A 17,183-nucleotide genomic window follows, 5' to 3' on the forward strand; every position below is an offset into this window, starting at 1 on the left:
TAAATATTAAACCTAGTCCTAATAGTGAGTAGTTAATCCATTCTCTAGGGGAAATACTACAGCTTTTAATAAATTGATGTTTAAAATGTTCTATGTACATTACAAACTATCTACAGTGATCAAAAATAATAATTGTATCCCAGGAAGTAAGCTTTCTTGCATGCCAAATTCCAACTAACATTAATTACTTACTAAATGAGTATAATTGTATGATGGCTTTGTTTCTGCTTATAATGTAATCAGGTATTTTCTTTCTAGTCTGGGTAAATTCAGCCAAAATATAAAAAAAATATTAGTACTCAACAAACAGAGGTCTCCACTTAATTAAAGGCAGACTTTTGTTTATAAGAAACGTAGCAAGCCATATAATATTTAAAAATGTCATCATCTCTCCATTGACTTCATGATGGTTTTAGTTACCACTTTAAAATATACATTTGTAGCTCTCATATAAGTTTCTGTTGTAGCAATTTTCCCACCACAGAGAGGTGGCCATGGAAATTGAGTGCTTTTAGAGATGGTCACAGGAGCTACTGACATCAACATTTTCAGATCAGTTTGTTTGTGTTGCTGGACATGAGTGTAGATAAAAGATACAATATGGTGTTTTGCAAAGCTGTTTTATCTTGATAAATATTCTAGCTATAGGACCAGGAATTTGGCCTACTAGTAAAGTATTTGCCCAGCGTGCATGAAAATCCAGGTTCAATTCCTCAATACCATGTACATAGAATAAAAGCCAGAAGGAGTACTGTGGCTAACATGGTAGAACTCTAGCCTTGAGAAAGCCCAAGGCTAGTCCTCAGTCCTTTAGTCCAAGCCTCAGGACTGGCAAAAAAATTTCTAGCTATAATGTATGGCAAAATATTGTCCAAATAAATTTCAGTTTAGGAAATCTATCAGGAGATACATTTGATGATCCCAAAACAAAGTACTGGTAAAGTAAGACAACTCTGAACCAAAATAACTCTAGTGATTTTTTTAATTTGATTTATATGAATGTGGTTATCCTTCAAAACTGCTATGGAAGATATAGGAAAAGGCAATAATCAGCCGACTATTTTTAATTAAATGTTTAAGAAAATTAAAACAATGAAAGAATAATGGAACAATGTTGAAGAAATTAGCAAAATTCAATGTTGAAGAAAATTACACTAGATATGTCTATTTCATTGTCTTACTCAGTTGGCTGAATAATGTTAGCTACATATTAGCTACATATCATTTTCTGTAATTTCTGTCTTCTGTAATAATATGAAGAAAAATACATGTTCACATTCAGAAGTTTAATACTTCCACTGTTAAATCCTGTCTTTTCATTGGCAAGTTTTTTTCTTTTACTTAAATAGCCATGCTTATCCACTCAGAAAGCTACCAGAGAACTAACTTTCCAGTTTACAGAGTGTAAGGATGAGAGTGAAATGATTTTCTGATCTACATGCTGATACATCCTGTCCTAAAATAGACACCAGCTAACCACTGACATGCTTACCGGGTTTGTTTTTGGAGACTGAGAAGAAACTGAAGTCTTCTGATTGTGAAGTCCAATCTTCCTTGATGATCAGATTATTGTCATGTGAAATTTCCAGCATCCATGATAAAAACGGCAATAAAGAAGTGGGTATTTACAATACTCACCATTGAGTGTTCATTCATGTGGACTGAAGGTGAATTCCCTTGAATACAGAGTTCTCAAATGAGGATTAACATGTTTTACTTTTAAGCAGAGGCTTTTAACACTCATTTTATTATTTATTCACACAACTAAGCAAATACGTGTGAATGTCTTCAAGATAAGAAAGTTTTTCAGGTGTAACTACAGAAAAAAGTCTAACCTTACTTGATCTCCTGTTACTTAGCATTTTTTTTCATCTTTTTTTTTATTGTCAGGGTAATATACAGAGGGGTTACAATTGCATTCGCCAGGAAGTAGGTGCATTACTTCTCACACATTGATACTCCTTCTCATGTTTTTGTCCTCATTTCCCTCCCCCAAACCCTCCCAATTATCTTGTTTTCCCCCTTCACTTTCATATTTCAAAAAAAACCAAATAGACATATATACAATATACCAGGTAACAAAGTCAGATACACTAACAATATGAGGTTAACCAAAGGGCAAAAAAGAGAAGAGAAATAACAGCACATTAAGAACAACAATCACATCCTAGAGTTCTTTTCATTTAGTCTCATCCTATAAGACCTTATGTACCTAAGTTTGAGCTATTGTAACCCTCTGCTAAGAAAGTCCTAGATGTGTACTAATTATTACAAAAGAGGGAAACCATGGAGCCTATTTGGGTCTGGTTTTTTTCCAAGTCTTTCCATTTCCTTACAAATGGGGAGATGTCTGTCTTTGTGATGGCAGTGTAGAATTCCATTGTGTGTAAGTATCACATCTTGTTGATCCAATCATCTACTGAGGGGTATCTGGGGTGGTTCCATATCTTTGCTATGGTAAATACTACTGTTCCTTAGCTTTTTCAACCACATAAATGAGGAAATAAAAGCTTGCTGAGGCCAGTAGTTTGGCCTAGTGGTAGAGTGCTTGCCTAACATGCACGAAGGCCCATGTTTGATGCCTCGGTACCACTTAGATAGAAAAAAGCCAGAAGTAATGCTGTAGCTCAAGTGGTAGAGCTCTTGCCTTTAGAAAGCCCAAGGACAATGCTCAGGCCTTGAGTTCAAAGCCCAGAAATGGAAAAAAAGCTTGCTGAAACATATAATTAAGTAACTTGGAATTATTAATATCCCGATAAGAATTTTTTAAACAAATTTAATTTTTTAACTTCAAATAAAGGTTGTAGAGAGTGGTTACAATTTAACAGTCCCATTTAAGTGTCCAGTGATTCATAATCAGTCACCTCTCCCATCATTGCCTCTCATCTGTTCCCTCCCCTAGACCTATTTCATCCAATAATAAATTTTATGGTCTAAATTCCTCTTTGAATTTTAGCTGTGCTTATTACTTAATGATTATTTAAAGAGGTTATCTATATTATAGTATTGAGTTTATTTTAAATGGATGTCAACTATATGGGTTAATGTTTTCTATAACATCTTAGAAAATTTTTGAAATATTTATATTTATGTCCATAAATAAAATATCTTCTGTGCAGATAATGCCAATTTTTAGATCTTTTCATTTATAATGTTCCAGAAATACTGACACAGTTCTTAATGAAATTAAGTTTGCTATATACGGTACTCTCATAGGTTAAGAATGGCCTGTTTGTAGCTTTCTGCATGTATTTAAACATGCAAATATCCATAATTATCTTTTTGCCTATGAAAAGATTGTGGGAAAAATAACTGGTTCTCAAGTAAGAAATACTGTCAAGTCAGTACCCTGTCTGCCACAGACAGTTCATTTCACCTTCACCAGGTAATTTAGGTTTCCAGTTGTGTTATCAAATTTTTATTATTTAAATGAAAAAGAACCTTCTAATATCTGAAACCATTCTAGAGAACTAACTCATCTACCACTTCTTTAAAATGCCATAAATTATGTATTGAGTCCATGGGTGAAGCTAGAATACTCATGACCCAAACTTTACTCCTGAATATTGCTGCCTCAAAACCAACCCTCCAACACAAGCCTCCATATGCAGTGTTATATTCAAGCTGTCACACACTAACACACACACACACACACACACACACACACACACACACACACACACTTCAAAGGGAAGGCTACCATTCAATAATCCACATTCAAAAATATCATCAAGGTCTGACTATTTCTTATGCTTTTGTTGTTTAAGCTTTAACACCTAATTTATACTTTTATATGATAATAACAGCGAGATACAAATCTCTACATTTATTTAAAAGCTTTTTCATTTCTCCATTTCTTTTTCTTTTTGCCAGTCCTAGGCTTGAGCACTGTCCTTGGACTTTCTCAAGGCTAGAGCTCTACCACCTTCAGCACCACTTCAGGCTTTTTTCTATGTATGTGGTACTGAGGAATAGAACCCAGGTCTTCGTGCATGCTAGGCAAGCACTCTACTACTAGGCCAAACTGCCAGCCATCATTTCTCAATTTCTACAGATAAAGTGATCTAAAGTAATCTATAAATGCCTCACATAGAGAGAAAAGAATAACTGTGACAACCCCAGAAATGTAAAAGGATGTTATTTACTGAACAAGAGCAACTGAAACTCTAAACTGTTTTTTAATAATGGTTACATGAAGAAATACAAACACATGACAGCTTAGTTACTTCCTATTTCTAATATTCTAGGGTTCTGTTACTTATTTCTTCACCAATATAGTTGGACAATTACATGTACTTTATTATTGAGTCTATTCATTTTATCCCTTCAAGCTCTGTACTGTGTCTTAAAATATTTTTTAGCTGAGTGATTATTTTTAAATTTTTTAAATTATCTTTAAGACATTGCACAAATGAAGTACCCTTAAGCAAAGCTGTATTTGAATACAGTGCATCTTCATTAGTGTCCCTTCATTCAACATTTTCACCTCACTTTCATCCCACTCTTCTTACTTTTCTTAATTTTCTTGTATATACAATGAATGCTGGACAGCATTCTCCCTCCTCTATTTGTATATTCCTTTCCCCTTGTTTCCAGCCTCCCTTGTGTGTACTCATTACCCGGTGCTAATTTTCTTGGGGTTTGACCTAATTTATCTAAAAGATTATACTATTTGAACTCTTCATAGAGTATATCATAGTTTAGTTAATTAATATGTAATGGTTTGCATACCACATATATGGTGAACCACTTTGTTCACTACATATGATAGAAACCATGCAATCTTTATTTCTCTGAGTATGGCTTACTTCACTTAATGTAAGATTTTTTCCTAGTCTTACCATTTCCTTATGAATACTACAATATCATTCTTTCTGATAAATGAGAATTCCATTTTTCATATATACCACACTCACCACATTATCTTGATTCAGTTATCCACTGAGGAGCACCTGGGTTGATTCCATATCTTGGTCATGGTAAACAATGCTGTGATTAACATGGTTGTGCTGGTAGCTTTATTGTGGTCTTGTGTGCTCTGTTGGATAAATGCCCAGAAGTGAATTGCATAGAAAGTGCTCTGTTTAGTCTTTTGAAGAACTTCCAAAGTGCTTTCCAGAGTAGTTGAGAAGCTTGCATTCATACCAACAGTGTATTAGAGTTGTTTTTTGACAGCATCCTCACTGGCATTTGTTGTTGCTTGTTTTCTTGCTAATGGCCATTCTAACTGGAGTGAAATGGGACTTCAATGATGTTTATATTTGCGCTTGTTTTATGGCAAGAGATGTCATGTTTCTATAGGCCCTTTGCACTTCTAATAAGTCTAAGTCATTAGACCATTTATTGAATTGGTTGTTCAATAAATGGTTGTTATTTCTTTGAGGGTTTAATTATTCTATCTATTGAGGTATATCTAAAGATTAAAATCCTAAATATATTCAAAATATTCAACAACAAATAAAAATTATTTCCAAGTTATTTTTTGCAGTTTTATTTAAATTGGCAGGTAATTGCTTTATACTTAAAGTATAAAGCAATAATAAGCACTGCAATTACATTTCATAGAATGTTCCAGTGTTTATATTTAATTGGAAAAGGATATACCATTTGATTAAAGAAACAAAACACCAAAATTATATAAACACCACTGAAAGATGTATAATAAAAGTACAAGCAAAGAAAAAAAATGAAGCAAAGAATTTATTGAGGTTGTTTTTGAATAGTGGGCATATCGAAGTTGTTTCTCTTGTGACTTGCAGACCACATGAAAATTTTTGTGTAAGGATAATTATATAACAGTAAGAAGATATTTTTAAAATCTAACCTTTCCCTATCATCAATTATGCATGACATACAAACACTTATACAGACAACAAGGAGGATGTATGTATGTATATCTGTGTGCCTGTGTTCATATAGTCAGAGTTGGGCAAAGTCCATTAAATAGATAAATCCCTTTGTTTTAAGAAGTAGACTCCTATGGTCATTGTGGCTATTAGGAAACAATTTTCTCAAAGGGCAACTTCATTAAGTCAGTATCACAGTTCAGCAGTCCAGCAGCCCATGTGGAGACATAGTTACTATCAGAGCTAACTGCTAGCAGTGGCCTGTCAGTCAGCTAATGCAAGGAGAGTATGAGCAGCTCAGTGAGAGAAGGACGTAAGATGAACAGGGGCAGGGAGGGAGGAGGTGGACGGGAGGGTGAAAAGCAGCTGATCTTCAAAAGCAAAAAAGTCAAAATTGATGAGCCCTTAAGTAGCGCAATAAAATAAGTAATCAGGAATGCACGGAGAGGACACCTCTTCAGACTACAGATTAGTGAGCTAGTATTAAGACAATGGCTCTTGTCTGAAAATATCCTTTCCTATACTTAAAGTTGCAATTCAACCACTTTTCTGCTACATTGAAAGGGCATGGCATATGATGAGCTACAGATAATAATGGAGCACAACCCAGTTGTAGCCTTAGAATACAAAGCTTGGGATGTCAATAATATAATCTCTTAACAAGAGAGTATCTATCAATAGAGAAGCCACTGTGATTAGTATTTATTCAATATATGTATCAGAAAAGATTTTTTAAGAATGGCATGACTGTGAGGAGCTGGTGGCTCATGCCTATAATCCTACTACTCAGGAGGCTAAATTCTGAGAATGGTTAAAAGCCAGCCTAGGCAGGAAAGTCTGTGAGACTCTTAGCTCCAATTAACCACCAAAAAGCCAAAAGTGGAGCTGTTGCTCGAGGGGTAGAGTGTTATCCTTGAGAAAGAAATAAAAAGCAAGCTCAAAAACAGTTCCACAACCCTGAGTTCAAGCCCTAGACAGGGCTAGCACCCCCCAACAAAAATAGCATAAAATAAAATGCATATGTATATATACTAATACCTGAATTTGAAAAGTAAAAGACAGTAAGTCATAAAATACTGATCATCATATGTGAGATTGCATTTATGACTGAGCTATTTACCAACTGTGACAGTTACTCTAAATCATATTATTACTAAAACTTTCTACCATAACAGGAGTGAGGGTATTATTACTAGATTATTCTAGAATAATTTTATAAACTTATAGCTTCTCATTTTTAATGCAAATTGTGTCTTCCTCTTTAAAAATAAATCATTTTCACAAGTCAATATATTAAGCATTGTGTTTAGAGGATTAGGAAAAGAAACATTTTATGCCCGGCATAGTATTACAAGCCAGTAATTCCAACACCACAAAAGCTGAAGCAAGTAATTATGAGTTTGAGGGTAGCCTTTGCTAGGCAGCAAATTGTAAGCCAGTTGGAACTACATGAAACCCTATCTCAAAACGATGAGAAGAATAACTGGAATATAAGAATGTGAATTACGTTATGTATCAAAAAGCTCAAAATCTTTGTATAAAAATAAAGATATAATGGAAAAAGTCTCATTAGGCACACATCTTAATTGAAATGCAATTAAACTTTTCTTTAAATGTAATGCTGAACACAGGAAAGCAAGAAAGGTTAGCTTTCTGGGTTCATAAACCACCATGTCAGCAGATAACAGGAAGTGCTGCGTCATCTGGACATGATCGCTGGAAACAGTTGTCCTCCAGGGAGTCAAGTGAACAGGGTAGAGAGAAAAGGAGGTGAGAAGAAAGGAAAGATGAAATGATAAAAGTCAACTGTTCTCAAGCTATCATTTCCAAGAACACATAGATCATTCTCATTCTTCCATTTGGTATGACTCCTAACCAAATGACGACACATAATTGTACTGATTCTGGTGTCGTCCTCCCCAAGTGGAAAAAAAAAAGACAAATGGCAACAGTTTTCTTCAAAGAACAGATTGAGCACTGAGATCTGGAACTAGATAAAACTGTGACTGATTACCTGCCTTCTGGGCCTCCACGCTTGACAGATGCACAGTTCCTCGGTAAGATTTAACAGCCATTAACAAGCAACCAAATAACACATTTGAAAGAGACAGACGAGAAGCCACTTGCTGTTTTATTTTTTTCCCCTTTCTGGAACAGAGATAAGTAAATGTTTCTTCAGGAAAATAATTGAATTTCAAAGTATTTCTTTTCATAAAATTTTCTTAATTTCATGAAAACACGGCAGAATTGTGTGTATTTCCATCCAAAGACGTACAATGACGCTAATCCAAGGATCACAACAGAGAAACGATGAGACCCCTCTGTCCAGCCTTGGCCAAATATTTACTGCCACCATCCCCACTGGAAATTGGTCCCCGTCTCCCTGGACAATCCAGTGGTTAATCATTTTTCTCAGAAGACTCTCCCTTACCTTTTGCCTCCATTCTTACTGTAGACATCCTCCTGGCAGAATTAGAAAAACACATTACAACTTGACCAAGGGAGATTAGCCCTGACTTTTAAATTTTCAATGTGGAAAAAGTCATGACTGTGAGTGTCAAAACTACACTGAGATTCGTGGTTGGTACCATAACTATCCATTAATCTGTCCCTGGAGGTAGTAGCACAGATGGTGGGAGCTGCAAATGACACTTACCAAGGGGTCTGATTATAGCCCTAAGCAGAGATTTCAATTGTGCATGAAGTCCTTTGTAAATGGTATGGCAGGAAACAAAGGATAAAGCTGCTTGAATTTCCAGAGAGAAACTGAATCTACCATACAAGTGAAAGAGTGTGGTTCACCTTAGCATTGTAGGGGAATTTAATGCTCTTCCAACAGCCAGCAAATAAATGTGGAAATGGTAAAAAATACTTTATAGTATTAACACTCCAAGGTCTGCATCACATTCTGTGGTATCATCCTGTTCTATGAACTCTGAGCTTTAAATCTTGGAGTTGTCCATCTTTTCTGCCTTTATTTTGTTATTATATAATAGAAATGATATGATACTAGCCTCACAGAAAGTTCTAAGGAAATTATGCTGAAATGCTCAAAGTCATGTGTCAAATTTAAAATACTTAGTGTATCAAAGAAGATATTAGACACATTCTTATTTTTCACATTCACATGCACTTTGTACCTCTTGATTCCTTTTATGGCCTTCAGCAGATTTTCATAGCTTCTATCAACACAAAGCAGATAAGTGCATGTTTGGACATTATGGTTTTCCTTTTGTTCTTTATTGCTGTGGCAGGTGTAGGTCAATTATAACCCTTTACAACATATGTCCTAAGGAGGTTTTAGAATTTTTGTAAACACACTGTTAGAGACTACCTTCAGTTAATCACAGTTGACATGAAAATTAAATATTATTAGGCCTCTCTGCTTTAGAGTATATAAGCTTTTTTTTTTTTTTTTTTTTTTTTTTTTGCCAGTCTTGGGCTTGAGCTCAGGACCTGAGCACTGTCCGTGGACTTTCTACCACTTGAGCCTCAGCACCATTTCTGGCTTTTTTCTATGTATATGGTACTGAGGAATTGAACCCAGGTCTTCGTGCATGCTAGACAAGCACTCTACCACTAGGCCAAACCCCCGGCCCGTAGAGTATATAAGCTTTTAAAGAAATGATTGTTCTTATTTACAACCATCTCAGACTATATTTCTTTAGTCTCAGTTACATTCTTACTATCAGTATTATTGACAAGAACACCCCAAAGACAACACTTGGGGCAACCTTTGTAAATCCATTACAGCTACTATGACTTTATAGGTATATGCCCTTATACCTGTAGGAAGTACTCTTTTGGCACAAGAGTATTCTGTGGTTCCTTGCTCATGGCTAGATGGATAGTTTGCTATAGTATCCTTGACATTAACTGTAACGAAGATGAAAACTTTCAAGGCACATGCAGATGTTTTGGACAGATTGAGGAAAGAAATCTGGTGCACATACAGGTTGTTTTTTCCTATGCTGCCTATCAAGGGAGATTCTTTGTCTTTCTGAATTTCAGTTTTCTCATGCACTCTTGTCAAAATTATGTTATCTAGAATGTTTTGCACATTCCCTTGTATAGTAAACAAGTCCTGACTTTTGTGATCATTACTCCTCCATTTGTGGAAGAGGAATGGGAACACATAGTGCTTAATAACACTATTCTTTTCTAGACTCATGTTTGCCTTTAACCTATTTCTGTAATTGCATATAAAAATCAATTCTATTCTAGTAAATTTCAGTATAAAAAGATGCCTCTTTTATTACTACGAAAGATTAAGCAACTCATAAATGAGCCTCAGAAAATTTCCACAATTGCTTTGGTTTATAATTCAGATCGGCTCTGTATCAGAGAGACTGTTGTCTGAGTTTCACTCCTTTCTGGCTTAGATGGAGCATGAAGCATACAAGAATGACTTCTAGAAAGAAATCTCTTCTATATTTTTCTGCACCCTCACTGAATAGATTTGAGGCTGGCTTTATTAATCAAAGCACAATTTCTTCAAGACAACATTTGGAAATTTCTGCTATATGCTGGGTACCATACCAGCTAAAGTTTAATAAAAAAAAAATTATCAAGCAACTCTGCCTCCCCCTTCCCCAGGTTTTAGCTCTATGTACCTACAGGCCCATTGGTGATTCTTAATCATGTTGTTTTTTTTTTTCATTACCTCCTGTCTACCATGAGAGAAACATCTCCACCTTTGATGCCATGTTGATACTCTGCTTCAACATGTGTTCCAAAACATGAGACAAGTTACAATGAACTCAGCCATGAGGAATTGTGAACCAAACTAAGTAATTATTCCTTTTAAGTCATTTTCTCAGGTACTTGCCTAAAGAATGCAGGACTAACATATCACTGCCATGCTAACCCATTCCCCTCCCCATATTCTTATTTCTCTTTACTGATCATGAGTCCAGGACCAAAGATTTGAGAACTCAGAGGTTTAGAAAAATATGACAACAATGCTCCGTATTTATTAACTGTTTAGCCATCTGCATTTATTTTCTCTAATTTATTTATTTATTTATTTATTTTCTTACAATAGCCCTATGAGTTGGGTTTATCAGTAACTCTATCTGCACATGTGGTAATGTTATCTTGCCCTCTCTAAGGCTATCTATTCAAAAGTGGGTTAAAATCAGGCAATCTATGCTCCTAAACCTCTGTCACATTCATCTTAAATGTGGGTCCAGCTTGGGGTATTGCTGCAAGAATACAAATTATTAAAGATTAGTGAATAGGCTCGTTGATTAGTAAAAGATCATGTAAATATAAGAAAATACCCTTGTAAGTTGCTTTAGATTCATGAAAAAGCACTAGTCCTGCAAAAACATTTGAAATCACTTCTGTAAAAACCCTAATTGTATCAAAACACGAAGATATGACAAAGCAAGGTGTTCCCTAGATGACACATGTAAACTAGAAGGCTGAAATTATTATTATTTTTTGCCAGTTCTGGGCTTGAGCTCAGGGCCTGAGCACTGTTCTTGGACTTTCTCAAGAGTTCTACCACTTGAGCCTCAGCACCATTTCCGGCTTTTTTCTATGTATGTGGTACCGAAGAATCGAACCTGGGTCTTCATGTATGCTAGGCAAGCACTCTACCACTAAGCCAAACTCCTGGCCCCAGGCTGAAATTATAAAGGACAAAGGTGAGGATGTTACACTAGAACCATGATTTTTTTAGTTATTTCAAGAGATTCGAACTTTACCCAATGGGCAAGGAATAAACTAGGAGGAAAAGTAGTGAAATTGTATAATATAAAGCACCATGGAGAATTTTTGATGAAAGCAAGGCATGTGCCTGGCATAATGGTACATGCCTGTAATCCCAGTACCCAAAAGGCTGAGGCAGGAGGGTTATAAATTGGTCACTCGGTCTGGGGTACATATTAGTCTCCTGAACAATAATAACAGAAAATGCATAATTTTCACTATTTGGATATATTAGGATTATACTGTAGAGGAGTGTCCAATTGTGCTAAGAAAGCTACTAATTATATCATTAATTTTTCATAAGCCATGCCTCTGTATTACCGGATGCTATGATAATGATTATGAAGCACTTGAACCTACTTATTGAGACTGATTATCAACGACTTTCCAGAAGCACTGAGAATTTCTAACAAAAGAAATGATACAATTATATTTGTAATTTAGGAAGTTAGTTCTAGCAGATATGGCTAGAAGGAAATTTACTGAAGATATAATTTACAATCCCTATAAAAGCTGTTGGCAATTTAAACTGTGATGTTAAAGACTGAGAGGTAGGAATAGGATTAAAGTTGCATTTGGCAACAGAAACAATGAAACTAGAGGATCTCCTGAAGTGAGCACTGTTGAAAAGCACTTATGAATGTCTCCAGCCATTCTATCATGATTACTTGAGTAGCTGAAGGTTCTGAGCTACACACTAGACAAGGAAGTGTAGAAGGAGGGAAGAGGTAGTGGATTTCCTTCAAGACACTTAGAGATATTCAGTAGGTTCAGCGTCTGCAAAACATGTAGATGACATTTAAATCAAATGAGATTTATCAATAGAAAGAAGTATAAATATAGATTTGTGGCAGTGTATACAAAATAGAAGAGAGAGCTAAGATGTAGAGCCCACAGTATGGGATGAGACTCCTAAACCCAGCACCCAGAATTCCTAAATTCAGACCTTAATCATCTATTGGCTATGTTGGACTGGCTAAGATTAAAATATTTTGCTCTCCATTTCTTCATCTATAAAGTAGAAACTGCCTCAGAGGGTATCCAAATCTTTAATCTGTATCTGTGAAGCCTTTTGAAGAATAACTACCCTTTACTAAATGGTTTTATTTTATGTTGAAATCTTTTTTAAAAATATATTTTGTTTCTATATCCTGGAGGTCCTTTCATTTAGCATCATACTATATGGCTTTATGTATCTAGGTTTTGCTCTATTGTAAATCTCTGCTAGGAGAGCCAAGGTTTCTACTGGTTATGACAAATGAGGGAAACCATTGAGCCTATGTTCCTTTGAGGCTGGCTTACTTCACTTAATGTGATTTTTTTCTAAGTCTTTCTATTTCCTTACAAATGGGGCAATGTCATTCTTTCTGACAGCAGCATAGAATTCCATTGTGTACAAATACCACATCTTGCTGATCCATTCATCAACTGAGGGGCATCTGGGTTGGTTCCATATCTTTGCTATGATAAATAGTGCTCCAATGAACATCGTTGTGCTAGTGGATTTAGTATGTTGTCCTTAACGTACTGTTAGGTCTCATCTCTTTTGCTGTCTCTTGGCTATCTCATATTGTTACAGTATTTCACCTTGTTATCTGATATATCGGATATATGCATATTTGGTTGTTTGAAATCGGATAGGGAAGGGGGAAAACAAGATGAGAGGTGGGGGTGGGGGGAATGGGGACCAAGACATGAGAAGGGGTATCAACGTATGTGAAGTAATGCACCTTCTATTGGTGAATACAATGCAACCCTTCTATTAATCACAATCAAATATATGGAAAATATATATTAAGTTTTATTTTATTGTAAAGGTGATGTACAGAGAGGTTACTATTATATTACATAAGGCATGAGTACATTTCTTATGGAACATTGTTACCCTCTAATCCTACTCCCCCGACTCCTCTACCCCCACCCCAACGTCCCCCCCCCCGTGTAAAGTTTATTTCCAACATAATGTCTCCTGATTATCCCTGTCACATTGGTTCATGCTTTGCCCTTTATCTCACTCTTTGTTAAAGCCATGAGGCCTTAACTCAGGACCCAGATGCTTTCCCTGAGCTCTTTTGCTTAAGGCTACTGCTCTTGAAGTCTTGTAATTCCTTTAGCCCAAAGAATTCTACAAATTGTCTTCTCTTTTATTTCTCTACTATTACCTATTTTTCTGAAGGATATTGTTTAATCTTATTCTACTCTTAAATATTAGTGGACATTAAGTAAGGTATTACTAAAATCACTGCCTGCTTTTTGTGAAATGTAAATTCAATCTTTCTTCCTAGAACAATTGCTTAGTTATAAAAAAGAATTGTACAACAGTTCCCACCTGGCATATCCTAATGTAATAACGTGTTTCTAAAGACAAAACTGATCAGCAATTTTCTTTCAATGGCTGTTTCTTCTCATTTTCTCTTACTTTTTTGAAATTTTCATGAAAATTACTAAAAACAAGCCTTTATATATTCAAGCCATTTTAACATTTAGAGTTGGCCATTTGTTTTTAGCGAGACCACAATCATCAAGATCCATCTGTGCCAGGGATGCACTGGATGATGTGTTTGTGAGATCACATCCTCCTCACCATAATTCCTCAAGGTCACTGGACTTTCTGCTACATACTTGGGGAAAGGCAGAATGATCAGAAACTCTGAATAGTCTCAAGGTTAGAAAATTTCCCTCAAAGGGATGAACCATGACTGAGCAGATGGAGACAAAGCAGAATGTCATTCAACACAAGCTGGTTGCCACTTTTCCATGTAGTGTGTTTCCATTTTGAGAACAAAACATGAAGCATATGACTGATGATGGCCTCCTCCAATATTTTTGGTTCCGTTTCATTGAAGATAATCTTCACTGGAGAAAAAAAGAATTTTGGGAGTGCTACTATGAGGCAGTGCCTTCTATGATTTAGAGTGGCTAAATAGACAATGAGTCTTTCCTTCAATGTGAGCTGCATTTAACTTCCTTATGCTTTTGCTATTTTTGCACAGGGTTTTATTATTTTTTTTTCTGGGCCTGTTTGAACCAAGATCCTCCTACTTATCCCTCCCATGTAGCTAGGATGACAGGTACCACTACCCCATTTTATTGGAGGAGATGCAGTCTCCCAAACTTTTCATCTGGCCTAGCCTTCAAACCATAATTCTCCTGATCTCAACTTCCCAGGTAGTGATGATTAAAGATATAAGCCACCACACCAGGATTTGAACATTTAAATCGACTTCAAGTTCACTTTTAGTGCAAGATTGATATACTTAATGGCAACCACAGGTATTACAAGTGCAAGTATAGGCTTGACTCTGCAAGATGCAGGGGTTAGAGGTAGACTGAGATATGGTCATGTGCAAGGGAAGAAAGGAAAAAAAAAACCCTATATTTTGGTACAGAATAGAATGCTAAAAAAGAGCTCCAATGCTCAGTTAAACTAAATATAACTGCACAAGAAATACACCATTTCCTGAACTAATGATTTTATCAAGAAAATAGATAAGGAATAACATGAGAAAGGGATGTGGGCATATTTGGGAAATACTATAAAATTCATCGTGTGGTTATGGAAATTGCCAAGAAAGATGAAGTCATGGAAGTTGTCCTCAGAGCAACCTCTCACTAAGGTAAGAGTTTGAAACAGAAAGAGTTCAAATTATTCAGAATTTTAAACTAAGGAGAATCATTGATGGGTATTTAAAGTACACCTGTTTTGTGTGAGTTTTGTGTGGTTATTTCCATTACCTTCCAACAAGATAATTACATGGCATAAATTGGAATGTTTTTACATGAAAGAAATATAGTAAATATTTTAAGATTATGAACACAGCCTCTGCTATAGCTAGCAATTTGCTGCCATCACACAAAAGCATCCTTATACAATATCTACATGAAATGATTTGGCTGTGTTACAATGGGCTTTGTGTAGAGGTACTGAAACTATAATTTCATATAATTTTGACATATCAAGAATTATTTTTCTTTTGATATTTCCCAAGCTCTTAAAAATGTAAAAATCAATCTGAACTTGTAAATTGTATAAAATCAGACATAAAGAGGGGGAAAAGTAACCTTGTCCAAAAAGAATTGTACTCATTATTTGACTGATGAAACTTTAACTGCTTTCTATACCATCTTTATAAAAACAATAAAAAAGAAAAAATTTTAAAAATCAGACATCAAACAAGGACTGGCTTGTCATGCAGAGTTTGTAAAATTTTGGTTTATAGGAAAATAGAACTCTCTGTCAAACATCATTTTGACTTTATTTTTTATACTTGACTGGTGCTCTACCACTTGATTCAAATCCACACATTGAATATCATTTCAAACATTTTGAGTTATTCTCTGAATTATTTAACAGAACATCAAGATAGAAATAGTCAAAGTGACATAAAAAAAAATCATACTAAGTGAAGCAAGCCAGACCCAAAGGAACATAGGCTCAATGGTTTCCCTCATTTGTACACATCTAGGACTCTCCTAGCAGAGGATTACAATAGCGCAAAACCGATGTACATAAGGTCATACAGGATGAAACTAAATGAAACAAACTCTAGCATATGGAAACAAGAGCTTTATCTTGTGTGATTTTTGTTCTTAATGTTATTTCTCTTCTCTCTCTCTCTCTCTCTTTTTTTTTTGCCCTTATGGTTAATCTCATGTTGTTACTGTATCTGACTTGGTTACCTGGTATATTGTATAAACATTTATTTGTTAATTTGAAATAGGAAAGGGAAGGGGAGGAAAACAAGATGATTGGGAAGGGGTGGAGGGAGGGAAATGGGGACAAAAACATGAGGAGAGGTCAGGGCATGGTGGCTCACACCTAGTTACTCAGGAGGCTGAGATCTGAGGATCAAGGGTCAAAGCCAGCTCAGGCAATACAAAAGCCAAGAGACTCTTATCTCCAGTTAATCACTAGAAAACAGGAAGTGGGGCTTGGCTCAAGGGTAGGGTGATAGCCTTGAGCTGAAGTGCTCAGGGACAGCACCCAGGCCATGAGAAGGGGTATAAATGTGTGAGAAGTAATGCACCTACTATCTCTATACATTATCCCGACAATAAAATTAAAAAATGAAAATAAAAAAGAAGTAGTCAAAGTGAAAAGCTAAATGGGAAGATAAGGAGGAAAAACTAATCAGCTAATCAGTCTAACAATATTATTCAGTAAGCCATTGTTCCCTGTACTACTCTGTCCCACAACCACATATTTTAAACCTTCAAATAAAAGACAATCAACAAATGCTATTTTAAAAATACTCTGCTCTCAGCATTTGTATTTCTGAATATCAAAGACTAAGTTTCTTAAATTTGGTCTTATTCAATTGCTTATCACCTCCTCAGAGAATGTGGTTCAAAGCTGTGCTTAAATAAATGGCAAGGGTGATTACAGGGTGCCCTCTTACACCCTGGAACTACACTTCTGCACAAAGGTCTGACAAATATTAGACTGAAATTATTGGAAAGCCTAGAGAAATAATTCTATTGATACTTGTATGTTTTCCATTTTTCAAGTGTTCTTAGTAGAAAATAGGGAGGAATTAAGATAATTGTAAAAGTGCATCTAAACAGTCTCTTGTGTCACATTATGAGGAACTTCTCTCATTTATTTCAAGTAATTTTTATTTT

General features: G+C 35.5%; 1 protein-coding gene across 6 annotated transcripts in view; it reads left to right on the top strand.

The window, feature by feature from the left end:
- The window catches only part of Ralyl (RALY RNA binding protein like), a 597,512-nt gene that overhangs the window by 478,294 nt on the left and 102,035 nt on the right, over nt 1–17,183 (top strand). The window lies entirely within an intron of this gene.

The sequence above is a fragment of the Megascapheus bottae genome, chromosome 9 (assembly GCF_031878675.1).
Source record: "Megascapheus bottae isolate mThoBot1 chromosome 9, mThoBot2.hap1, whole genome shotgun sequence".
NCBI classification, from domain to species: Eukaryota; Metazoa; Chordata; class Mammalia; order Rodentia; family Geomyidae; genus Megascapheus; species Megascapheus bottae.